Genomic DNA, 12,426 nt, shown 5'->3' with positions numbered 1-12,426 from the left:
TTGCATATCGGCTCACGCACTTTATTTTTGTACCCAGTATTTCACAAAGTCCCTGTACTCTGATGACCCTATGACTTTTTGCTGGTATGTTGAGCACTTTAAACAATTAATTATAGTACTTACCTCCTACTTTAGGAATATGCGTATGTCTTAATGTATGTCGACCATGTCAACAACCCAGTGTAGTTTTACATGGTTGGAAAAGTCTATTTCCTTTCGCTATTTTGCCAATCATAATTCATAAATTGTCCAACTTTTTTGATAAAAAAGAGTTTTACAACTATTCCGCCAGCAAAGGAAACACAAATTTATGTGTATCCAGTGCGTCCCTTTACGCTTAAATAGTTCAGTTTATTGTCAAGTTGTGCCTCTATACGCCATATTTACGGAATTGATGATACGAGCTGATACGAAATTTTTGAACCCAAATTTCTTGAAATATACATTACCTTTTTAACTTCTCGCCACGAAATTGGATTCATAAGAAGGTCAAATACAAGCCTTCCATTATGGCTGGTATCATCATCTCGATTGGTGTCTTGTGTTAGTATTATTCCATATTTTGCTGGTAGAAGTTCAATGAAACCCTCCATAATTCACGACTACTGTCACTTGTGTTATAAACTCGATGTGTTTACTATATTGTCGCTCGGGTCCGCGACTAATCGCAGGGACCAGTCTATCATTAGCTATTCTATACACTTTTCAATAGCCTTATTGTGATGTGTGGGAGTTTTAAAAGCCGAGCCATGAACAAAATATAATGCGAGCACCCGGGGGGCATCAACTTTAGAGGTGACGGTATGTGCCTGTCAATATATGCCCCTCTTTAGCTCTCTTTTGAAGCCGACTATACCCGATGACCAGGCACCTTCAGTTTTCAAAATATTATACCCAATGACCCCTTTTTCATTTTGATTGTACATAATTGACCCTTTTTTTATAAAAAAAACCCAACGCTTTTGTACTGATATATGCCTACTTCATGACGCTTGTACAAAATGTAGGCACATATACCCATCAATTCTAAAGTTGAGTGCCCCGGGGCGATGCATACTGCGGGCCAATGAACAATGAGATAGATGAGATAGTGGCTTTTCTGATATCACTTTGAGGAACTGTTGAAGTATAAATCAGCCAACAGTAGGTGTGTCCAAATTGCACATCTTGAATTGAGACCAAGACATGCTGTTATATCGTTCGGTTGGTTTATTACCTACCATTGCCTACTTAGATGCAGTTCTAAGGTGACAGAGGGACAGGTCTGCAATTCGATTCCACAACCATTCATACCTTTCATCTGTTTTATTGTATTATCGTGCGAATTGTTCGTGGTACCTTACGGGTACCTGAATTTTATTTGAATGAAGATGACTCTCTCATGCTCGACGCATATTGCATAATTTCTATACAGTATATGCAATAAACCAACCAGAACAGTATAACAATTGAAATAATAGGCAGTTCTAAGATAGGTTAAGAAGAATATAACGTCATTCTGTATTATTATTCAAGGTTGTAACGTGTGTCTATGCTGTCATGTAGGCCTACCTGGCAACAGACACGCCCGGTACAAACAGATGAAATTTGTAGAAAAGCCTGATTATGACAAAAACATTAAAAAATGATACTTTGAGGTATTGTTTTTTAAATTTTTGTATGGCAGATCATACATACACATGTGCTGAGGTCAAAAAGGTAAAAATGTTGTTTTTGACCCCTGACTCACCTGTCATTCCAAACAACCCCTTAAAACCAGACATGGGATTAGACAGGCACTATGAGCTGAAATACTCTCATACACAATGGCAGGATTCAAAAACCTACATTCATTTTACAGTCTTCAGTAATATAACCTTATATTGTGAACTATGAGTTTTGCTACTCAAAATACCAAGTTTATTTTGCTTTATGTACATGATGAGAATTTGAATTTTTGAAAATGTGTATGAGAGATCGCAATGATGTGCAAATCCTATAGTGATGGCATCAGCTCAACCACCTGATCCAAGCCATGCAGGGTTTATTTCAAAAGTAGACATCCTCAAATTCAAATAAATTAATAGTCAATAGTTTGGCACTATGAAGGACAGTTAAAATTGGGGGAAAATCTTTCATCTTGCCAATATTTAGGTACTTATTCAATTTGTGAAAAATGTTACTGTTAAAATAGTGATATTATGCAGCACTTTGTCGTTTAAGACCTGGTAGCCCAGACTGGTTGTATCTCATATGATAGGTTAATACATTGGTATTATACATTTTGTGTAGCTGTGAGCCTATGTCTGGAAAAATGTGGTATCTTTGGCAAAAGGTGATTCTAGATGATATCAGATCAAAAAAAATATTTATGAAAAATACTTTTTTGTGATAAATTCTCTTTGTAGTTACTTGAAATGTACAGGGTGGATTGTAAGTATATGCAATAAATCAAATATATTTTCATCATGATAACCATAAAAGTAGTCTTTTCAACAAATGTTTGTTGGTAGTGAGATTTTGTTATTTTGATTTTATTCTTCACAATATCTCAAATATATTTCTAGATATGACATTAACTATACCAAGAATATTTGACTGCATGATCCCTCTTGCCTCAGTCAACCATGTTCTCAATGGCCTCAGTATCAGAACGCTTGTGCTGTATACATGTATCTCATGTCTGAAAAAGTCAGAGATTATTGACTTTTTCACATCAATACTTTACAATATGACGACAGATATGACAGATTAGAGTGGTTGTTGTATTTCACTCTGAGTTTTATTAAATATCGTCTTCTAAAATTTGAGTGAGTGAAGTTTGATTCATATTGGTAGCACAACATCCTTCAGATATTGTGTCTGCAGTGCATGGATTCAAGTATACACTGATACAAGCAATACTATTTTCAGTAGACAACCTCTCCTGGTATTTTGCAAATGAAGTGTGTTGCTTTCAATACAATCTTGTGGTGTTTCTAGTTAGCCAATTTTCAAAAAGTGTGTTGCTATCTTCAGTAGAAAGCATTTCTTTTTATGGTTTATATGTTAGAAGTTTTGTTAATGCAGTTATCTTTCTTAAATGCATAATGAAGTCTAAAAATTCTGCTATCTTCAGTAGATAGCACTTTGCTCATTGTTTTTCCATAGAGTTTGTAACAAGTAGAGCTGTCTTCCTTCAATAGCTGGTATGTCCTATTGGTATTTTATAATGTAATGAAAGATAATCTTTCTTCCAAAGATACAGCAACTTCATAGTTCGTATACATAATTGCTATCTTCAGTAGATAGCAGTTGTAGTATTTTATGTAACTTACTCCAGAGATCACATTTTTGAACAAGTAAAGCAGGCAAAATATAAATTATATTCATTCTATTATGTATTGCAGACAAAACTAAATAAATAAATATAATCTAATGAATATAATCTGGGCCATGCAGGTGTTTTATTGCACAATATTGACTGCTCCCTCAATATAAAGTCTATACAAAGAATATACAGTCTGTACAAAGAATAGATTAGTTACTTGGTCTGATGAGTGAAGTTGTCCAGGTCAAGGAGCTGCCTGTATGTGCCACAAGATGTAGTGAAGGAGAAGAAGAAGATATAGAAGTCTAAGTATAGGTCAGGAACAAGGATGTAGGAAGTGAACTTGACTGATGAGAAAAATTGATTAGGAGTACAGCAGGAGGATTAGAGGCAGATTTAAAGGGATGCTTTAAAGGGATGCAGAAGAGTGTGAAATGTGTGATATGGTTGATTGTGGATAACAGTTTGTAGTCTTGTGAGTATTTGGCAATACTATTTCATAAGTATGCTAATTAGTATAATAATGAATATTAATTATATTGGTTAGGGTTAGAGACATGGTTAGAGTTAAGGTTACTTTGTGGTGTGTGAAAGAATTAACAGCCATATTACTGCAAAGTTAATGAATATGTATTATGCATATATTACTGCAAACTTAATGAATATGCATTATGCATATATTACTGCAAAGTTAATGAATATGTATTATGCATATATTACTGCAAAGTTAATGAATACGCAATATGAACATTTTGACTATGGTTAAGAGTAAGATATTTTGTTCAAAAACTTCAAACATGATTCGGTGTCTCCTTCACTATCTATGTTTTGGCAAACTGCTAACAAATTTCAATATTAATATAATGAAATTTTGTGTTGAAATTTTTGTTTACTTGTTATAATAGTTGATATATATTTGAATCGTTCTACTTGAGACACAAATAGCAGTGGATTGCTTGAGACACAAATAAAGTGCATGCAATCTGTCTGGTTAGGAAATTGGTAAGGAAATTAATTACAATTACCATCGCACATTTGCAATTGAGAAGCCTTGGAGTAGTTGTTATATTTGTTCTGATCACTAATACTGTCTGCCTAAACCAACCAGGGGCGATATCACTAGGATCCACAACATGCTCATCTATCAGGGGAACAGTTCTTAAACCCCAATATATTTGTACATTCATTGAATGACCTTTGAAGATTTGGGTACAAAAACTCATACTCTGCAACTTGAGGTCAAATTTTGCACTATGATTATGTAATTGAGGTTATTGGACTATACCATTGGGATGAGGCTTTTGTGGTCCATAGTGTATGTAGTTGTAGTGTATGTGTAGATTTGAGAAAGGTTAAGTAGGCTTCAAAGATAAGACGACGACGGCATATGAAAAGCTTGGATAACATATATCCTTATGGTGTTCATCTATCTAGAAGGAAAATAATGAAAAGGGGGATATACCAGCTGTACTCTTTCTTGCTAACCTTTTGAATTATTTAACATCATGAAGAAATAATAAAGTGGTAGGGATTTACTTAAACATGTTCAGATTCCAAGTTATCCTGATGCTGTGCTTATCAAGGATTTATGTCTTTATTTATCTCAGGAAGGCTGATGTGAGTTCAAATTTTATTTGAACCAAAGGTGGACTGCTGATATATAGGCTTTATTCACATATATTTTTATATTTTAGTATGTTTTGATCCTAATTATAATTGAAAATTGAAATTAGCAAATTCTTATGAGATATATGGTATTTAGCTTTCAAAAGGCTTCAATTTTAATTCAATCTCAGGTAATTGAGGCACAAGGGTCATTTTTTGTACACATGAGTATATTTTAATCCCAATTACACAAGATACAGCATTTGGACATCACGCCGTAATTGACAGTGGTCAGTTACAAAACCACTGACCGTAGACAACTCTTAAGACACTTGCTGTCAATTGCTAAACATGCTAAATGCAGTGGTCAATATAGCTCAATTATTGTTACACTGATATGACTTGCAACTGTGGACTGTACAAATATTAAACTGTAGAGTGTAAAAATATATAATTTTAAAAAGAATCAGCAAGTACTTATAGTTTTAAATACAAAGTATCAAATTATTTTTCTTGGACTGAAACTAAAACTCACACAAACAAACAAGCAAATAATTCATCATTAAAAATATGAAGAGTCAATATGTTCAATTCTAATACACAAATATTGAATTGCCGAATGCCTGTTGTTGTTTTACTGGGACTCTAAGCTATACATCACAGCTAAAGAATTCAATGACTTGTGTCTTTTTGGCCTTAGTCATAAAACAATAATAAAAACCAATAAAAAATAATGTAGAAAAAAGTATATAGTACAGCTTTAACCAGATATTTTTCTATCTGGATAAAGTTAATATTATGGCACAGATAGCCAGTATTGACATTGACTTGAAATGTAAACTCAATCTAATGATGCGTTAGTATTGATTAGACATAAAAGTTAGTGGATGTCTTGCTTTATGAAGTCATCTTTATTTGTGCACATGCTATGCCTATCCACCAATGACCAAATCAACAGAGATGTTAAGATCAGGTTGCAATTTTCTCGGCATTCCACATCGACATCAAAGTAAACTCACTCAATTATTAATCTAGCTTTTATTATACACATCTTCAGCCAGCCTTTTTATTTGCATGTGACAATTTACTCAAAATTTAGAGCACTGATTTGAACAGTTTATAATCCTTAAGGGCAATCAGGCTTTAATAAATTGTTTGTCTCCAATCTGTCTTTATCATTTTTTCGAACATACAAACCATGTCAGTCTAAAACTGTACTACAGATTCTAAAATATTTATAATATAATTTTGTTAGTGATGTTTATTTCATAAGTCTAGTTCCGAAGATGGGTTTTTTTTTGGAGACAGATTTCTGTATTTATAATTTCATGAGAAGTATTCTTCTAGTTGTCACATTTCAGAAAACAGTATAGTTTGACCAGTGGTGGCATGGGGGCAAATGCCCCCCAGTCAGAACTCTTGCCCACCCCCTGTTCCCCTCCCCCAGAAAAAACCCCAAAAATGACGAAAATTTCCACTTTTTGCGGTAATTTTGCAGAAAAAAATTCCTGGCGCCGCCACTGAGTTTGACCCACCTATAATGTACCGTACCATTCTCGAGAATGGGAAAGGATCAATTTAAAGATCAATGTTTTGCTCTATACATGTACAGGTGGAAATCAAGTTATTCAAGATACTCAGATTTTCATTCAAAAATTGGAAGTACTTTGAGTATCCTATTGCTAAATAAGATTTATAAGACTATTCTAATTTTTTTTTTAATATAGTGGTAGGGTGACAAATAATTACATGTAAACAATACTTTTTTACCAGATAATCATATTATCATAATGACTGCATCTGACATGGTACAAAGGATTTGATTCCAACATTTGTCATGCTAAACTTGACAGCACTTGCAACACTGCATCTTGGAAGATTATTTTTCTACATACAACTCAAATCTGTGAATAAGCTTACACCCAGTCTCATCTGTCATCAAGTATAGATTACTAAAACAAAAGACAGACTAATGATGCCCTTAGTCAAACTAATGATCTCCCTAAAACACATGAGCCCTATCTCTGGATGCAGCAGTGGCAAAGGCTGGAATCTAATGAGTATGCACTCTTGTAGCATATCACATTATGTCTTGAAGCAAAATCCGGCATTAGCTTTCAAACTTTTATACCTAGGGTATTTTTGTAGAAAATATTGAGGATTATAAGCAACATATGTATGCAAATACACAATAGACTAGACATATGTTTGCAAATAATGGAAAGTCTAGGAAATTTAGTTGGTGTTCTGATTGCTGTAATCACATTTGAATGCTTATTGCACTTGTGGTATTTCCCAAACACACAAAGTGTATTACTGTTTTGAAATCCCTGCTGTTGCCAACTGGTGCATACATTATTTGGGTCTTTTTTAGAATATGCATGACAAAAATGATTAGTTTTTTGCTTGTTAAATTACATTGATGAAAGTACATATACGAGTTCAAAAAGAGTTCAAGTTGTTGAATTTTGCATTCAATGTTTGTCTTGATATAAGCCCATTTCTTTCTCACTTTTGTCCAGATTGCTTCTGCCAAATCAAGCTGAGATTATAATCTTGAATGACACACACCATCTTAAATTTGGTACGAGAGAGTCAACCCAATGAATAGTACAACCAAGATTTTATTAAGAGGAATAAAACCTAAATCTAGATAATTTTGGGTTAACATTTGCCTTGTTTAAAGCCTTAATGTACGATCTTTTTCAATTTTTAGATTTTTCTTTTTTTCTTCTAAAATGATAATATGCAATCATTATGAAAGTTCCCAATACATTTGGACGCGAAAAACATTGGGAATTTGCAAAGAAACAACATCATAAACTTCACCTCTATCACTCGAAACATCTCGCACTATTTGGATTAGGACAGCGAGTGCGGCCTCAGAGTTAGTCTCCTCATGGCCAGTTTGGTTCGCTCCCTCCACATGTGGAGGGCGTAACTAAGCTAGTTTTGTACGAGACTACGGTTTATGCGATCGTGGCCGACATAAAGTCATAATCTAAAAAATTATGACTTTATGTCGGACCAACAGAATCGTCCCGCTTTTACTACAAATAGGACGAATTTGACAGTTTGCTCATAGATTTAAGTTAGAACATGTGCAAGTATTACAAATATGCCAAAAAATTGGTTTTGAAAAAAATAAAGGTAAATTCTGAAAAAAGATCGTACATTATGACTTTAAGGTGGTACTACACACCTTGATAAATTTGTGACTATTTTTGCATTTTTCTCAAAAGATAATAACACACTGGTAACAAAAGTTATGTATATTATAGGAAGGAATCCACTTACTACACAGGAATTTCAGTGACTCAAGACAAGCAGTATGTTATTTATGATAAGAAAAGAGGTACCGCTAGAATGTACCTCATTTCTTAACATATATAATGAACCACTTATCTTGAATCAGTGAAATTTCAGTTAAGCAATTGGATTCATTGCCCCTATTATATACATAACTTTTGTTACCAGTATGTAGTTATTTGTTGAGTAAAATGCAAAATTAGTCACAAAATTTATCAGGGGTGTAGTACTACTTTAAAAAGATGTTTGCATCATTTTTCTAGTTACATTTTGTGGCATGTTTCCTGTTTACCATGTGCACTCAGTGTGGTAGATTAGTGTTTGGGTTTATATATGGCAGTGTGTATTCTATTCGATAATTAGTCCTTTTTTTACAAATATTAAACCTATTTGTCAAAATGGCACCTGTCATTGGACTGATTGATTGATTTATCCGAAACGTTGTACATCATTAAATGCAGTTTTAAACCATGGTCTACCAGTGAAGTTATGAGGTTATTACTTGGTTCTGTGGTCCTGTCTCTGCTGGTATAGCATGCCTTGTTGGAGTTGGCTTAGTCATAGCGTTACTTGCTTCCTGTACGTACCTCGTTTGTTTTGTTATCTGGCTAGTTGGACTCTAGGCAGTAATTGATATAAGTAAGAAAAATGGAGGCTGGAAATTTGATACAGATGTGGAATATATAGAATCAGATGTGGAGATGGTAGGAATAGGAAGTTGTATTTTGTAGACCAGTTATGACAAATATTCTTGTACACCATAACTGAATAGGTGTTTATGGTGGTGCACGTTTGGGGAATAAACCTTTAAGAGAATAAGAATGCAAAGATGTAAAATATGGTGGTAAAATATGCAACTGTAGAGTTTGCTCAGGTATGGTGATGATGATTACACATAAACAATATTACTGATTATTTTTCTTAATGCAGAGTTAAGAAATGGTATAAATTGAGCTCCATAAACAATACAGCTCAATGTGGTGTATATACAAGTGCACTTTGTAATAGTTTTAGAGTCACTTTGCATTCTGGTAATTGGTCTTTACAGAATAAATAATAGAATGATGAATTCAATTTAGCATTTCGCATCGATTTAGAAATATTTATATGCATATGCAATATGCATATTAATGCATGAAATATAGTAAGTGCTTGAACTTGCTAATATTTCTCAATAGTTGAGAGTAATGAAATTAAATATGTGCATACATTTGCATAATTCCTTGGTTCCTAATGCACTATCTATACTTGACATTCATATAATACACATTATTAGTTTTAACTGAAGATGGCAAAATGTATTCTTGAAATATCCTACAAGTATGAATTAATATGCACATCGCAATGCTCCTTTTTTCAAGTAAATGTGAGCTATCTACTAAAGATAGCATTTTTCTGACAGAATTGTGTTCAATCATGCAGAATGATCCATAGTCCTATGGGTTTCATGACTTCAAGTTAGTAGAAAATATATATATTAATAGTATCCTTCCTTCAAAGAAAGCTAGTGTCAAAATCAATATAAAAGCAAGTCATTTCTTGAACATTTAATTGAAGGCATACATTATGCATTTCCACACACAAGCTACTGCATCACATGATGCCCACAATAGATCAACGTCATCACCAGATATCTATAGTCAGATCAAACTTTGCTCATGCGGTACTTGTATACCAAGGAACCGTTTAATTAAAACCACACCCATATCCCAACTCAGCTGACCCTGGTTCTCCATAATAATATAACCCCAACAAAATACAAACAATACCCCAAAAGCCTGCAAAAATATTTAATATTAGTTCTACTAATAAAATGAACAAAATGTGTCAATTAAATGTGCCTGAATGGATAGATGAGTCATAGCATTGTATTATTTAGTATTTGGGTGATTTCTATTCCCAAATCCTGCCCCCTGGTTAATGACAATCTGATTGCGCTCTCTAATCCGGACATCAAGGGGTAATGTGGGGCTCCCATGAGTGGGAGCAGGGCGTGTTGCGGCATATTGTGTTGTTAAAGGGAAAAACGTGCACGGGGCAGTCTTTTGTCATTTAGTGGTATATATATATCCCCTTAGGCGCTATGTGATGTCTAGCTGCCTATACTTCACTGAGATACTCTATAACATAAAATCAGTAACATTTAGCACATAATGTTTTGAATTGAAAGTGCATTTTGCTCTCATGGTTATACAAATATTTTTACAATGCGAGAGACCCGGGCGAGAGAAGGAGGAAAGAAAAGTGGAAAGTTTTTAAAGGAGACAGGAAGTGCAGGTGCCTGTAAAAACATGGATGAAGTGAGGAATGTTTATCTCTAGTGAATGTGCACTCTGCATGAATGATAATGGGAGAATAGAAAAATAACATTGGTATTAAAAGTAGTTTTGGATTGCAACATAAGAGGACGAATGTTTGGTTTAAGATCCTTGGTTTCTGGATTATATACGGTCAAGAATTTTACGGTATGGAGTTTTAACTACTTGGAAGGCCTGATTTGAAGTATAAAATGCTTTCAAGTGGCAGAAGTGAATTTTGATTGTGGTGTAGAAGTAGAAGTTAATGACAATATATCAAATTATAAAAGTTAGTTCCAATTTTATGCTTTTGGTAGTGTTCAGAGCATGGTTAAAAATTCCACCACTTCTATTCTGCCACTTCTAGCTTCTATGCTGAAACACACTTCTGGGCTATATACATGTATTATACCATCCTTTATACAGGGACTTATTTTGCTATAATTTATTAAGTACTTCACTTTCTTAAGACTCTTAAGATTTGAAGAAGTGTAGGAGTAAAGAAGGGGAGGTTTATATAATGGTTACTTCTCACAGAAAAACAAACATAATTAAAATGCAAAAATTACTGCACTGAAAACCACAGCCCAGTGCTATAAAATGAGAAAATAATTCTCTTTCTTTTCTTCTATCCTGTATGAAGTCATTGGGTTTCCCTTTTGGTTTTCCTTTTGATAGCCCCCTAAGTCAACTTCTTATCAGCCAGTATTCTGATGTTATCTTGTATGTAATGATTATCTTGTTCATTAATATCTCCTGATTTTGGGTGTAATGTAATTTGTATGTAAAGGTGATTCCCCCAGGCCATTGGACATTTTAATCTAACCTACATCTACTGAAAATAGCAACCATTTTATTATTAGACAACAGTACTATCTTCTGAGGATAACAATATAATCTGCCTGTCAGACAACAGTCATATCTACTGAAGATAACAATGTCATCTACCCATCAGACAACTGCTATCTACTGAAGATAACAAAATCATTTGGTCATTTGTCCATCTGACAACATTGCTATCTACTGAAGATAGCAATGTCATTACCCACCAGTTAACAGTGCTATCTACTGAAGGCAACAAAAGTGTCTGCCCACCAGACAACTGTACTATCAGAAGTGGGGGCCATGGATCTCAATTCCCCCAAGTGCTCAAAGTGTTTAGCTTGTTTCACTATTCACTTCCCATAATTGGGAGCCCCATTATTTTCCCAACTAGGTCATTTTCCCTGACTGTCTGACAAAATAGGCTGTGCTCTCCCCTTTGCGCACACCACTGTGATTCACTAATTCTTAAGGGAACTGAAATGAGCGTTTATGGCGTTTCGACAGTATTTTTTATGGGACATGAGAGCACCTCAGACCTATCGAATTGCATTCTGAATACGAAGCATGTCTTTCTGATATCAAATAATTTTCATTTTTTGAAAATCACAATATAATACAAATTTTATGACAAATTATAAAAATTTCATATTTTTCAAATTTTGATATATAACAGTCCTCAAGTAAATTTTATACATCTAATGATATATTCTTAAAATGTATGTAGCTGGGAGGAAAAGCCGACGATCAATTGAAAATTTTGACCTTTCATATTCAAGATATGGATTTTTTTCCCAAAAAGACCTAATTTTTTTGGTGTTTTGGGAAAAAAATCCATATCTTCAATACTGAAAGGTCAAAATTTTCAATTGATCGTCAGGTTTTTCATCCCACCTACATACACTTTAAGTATAAAATCATCAGATTTATAAAGTTTACTTGAGTACTGTTAAATATCAAAAATATCAATTTTTAATGATTTGTCATAAAATGTGTATTACATTGCTAATTTCAAAAATTAAAATTATTTGATATCAGAAGGACATTCTTCGTATTCAGAATGCAATTCGATATGTCTGATGTGCTCTAATGTCCCACAATAAA

At 33.8% G+C, this 12,426-nt stretch overlaps 1 protein-coding gene across 1 annotated transcript in view; it reads left to right on the top strand.

Moving 5' to 3' along the window:
- Positions 1–12,426, top strand: part of LOC140148655 (ninjurin-1-like) — a 108,671-nt gene that overhangs the window by 76,422 nt on the left and 19,823 nt on the right. The gene's annotated exons all lie outside the window — the stretch shown is intronic.

Source organism: Amphiura filiformis, chromosome 3 (assembly GCF_039555335.1).
Source record: "Amphiura filiformis chromosome 3, Afil_fr2py, whole genome shotgun sequence".
NCBI lineage: Eukaryota > Metazoa > Echinodermata > Ophiuroidea > Amphilepidida > Amphiuridae > Amphiura > Amphiura filiformis.
This window is presented reverse-complemented; position numbering and strand designations above follow the sequence as displayed.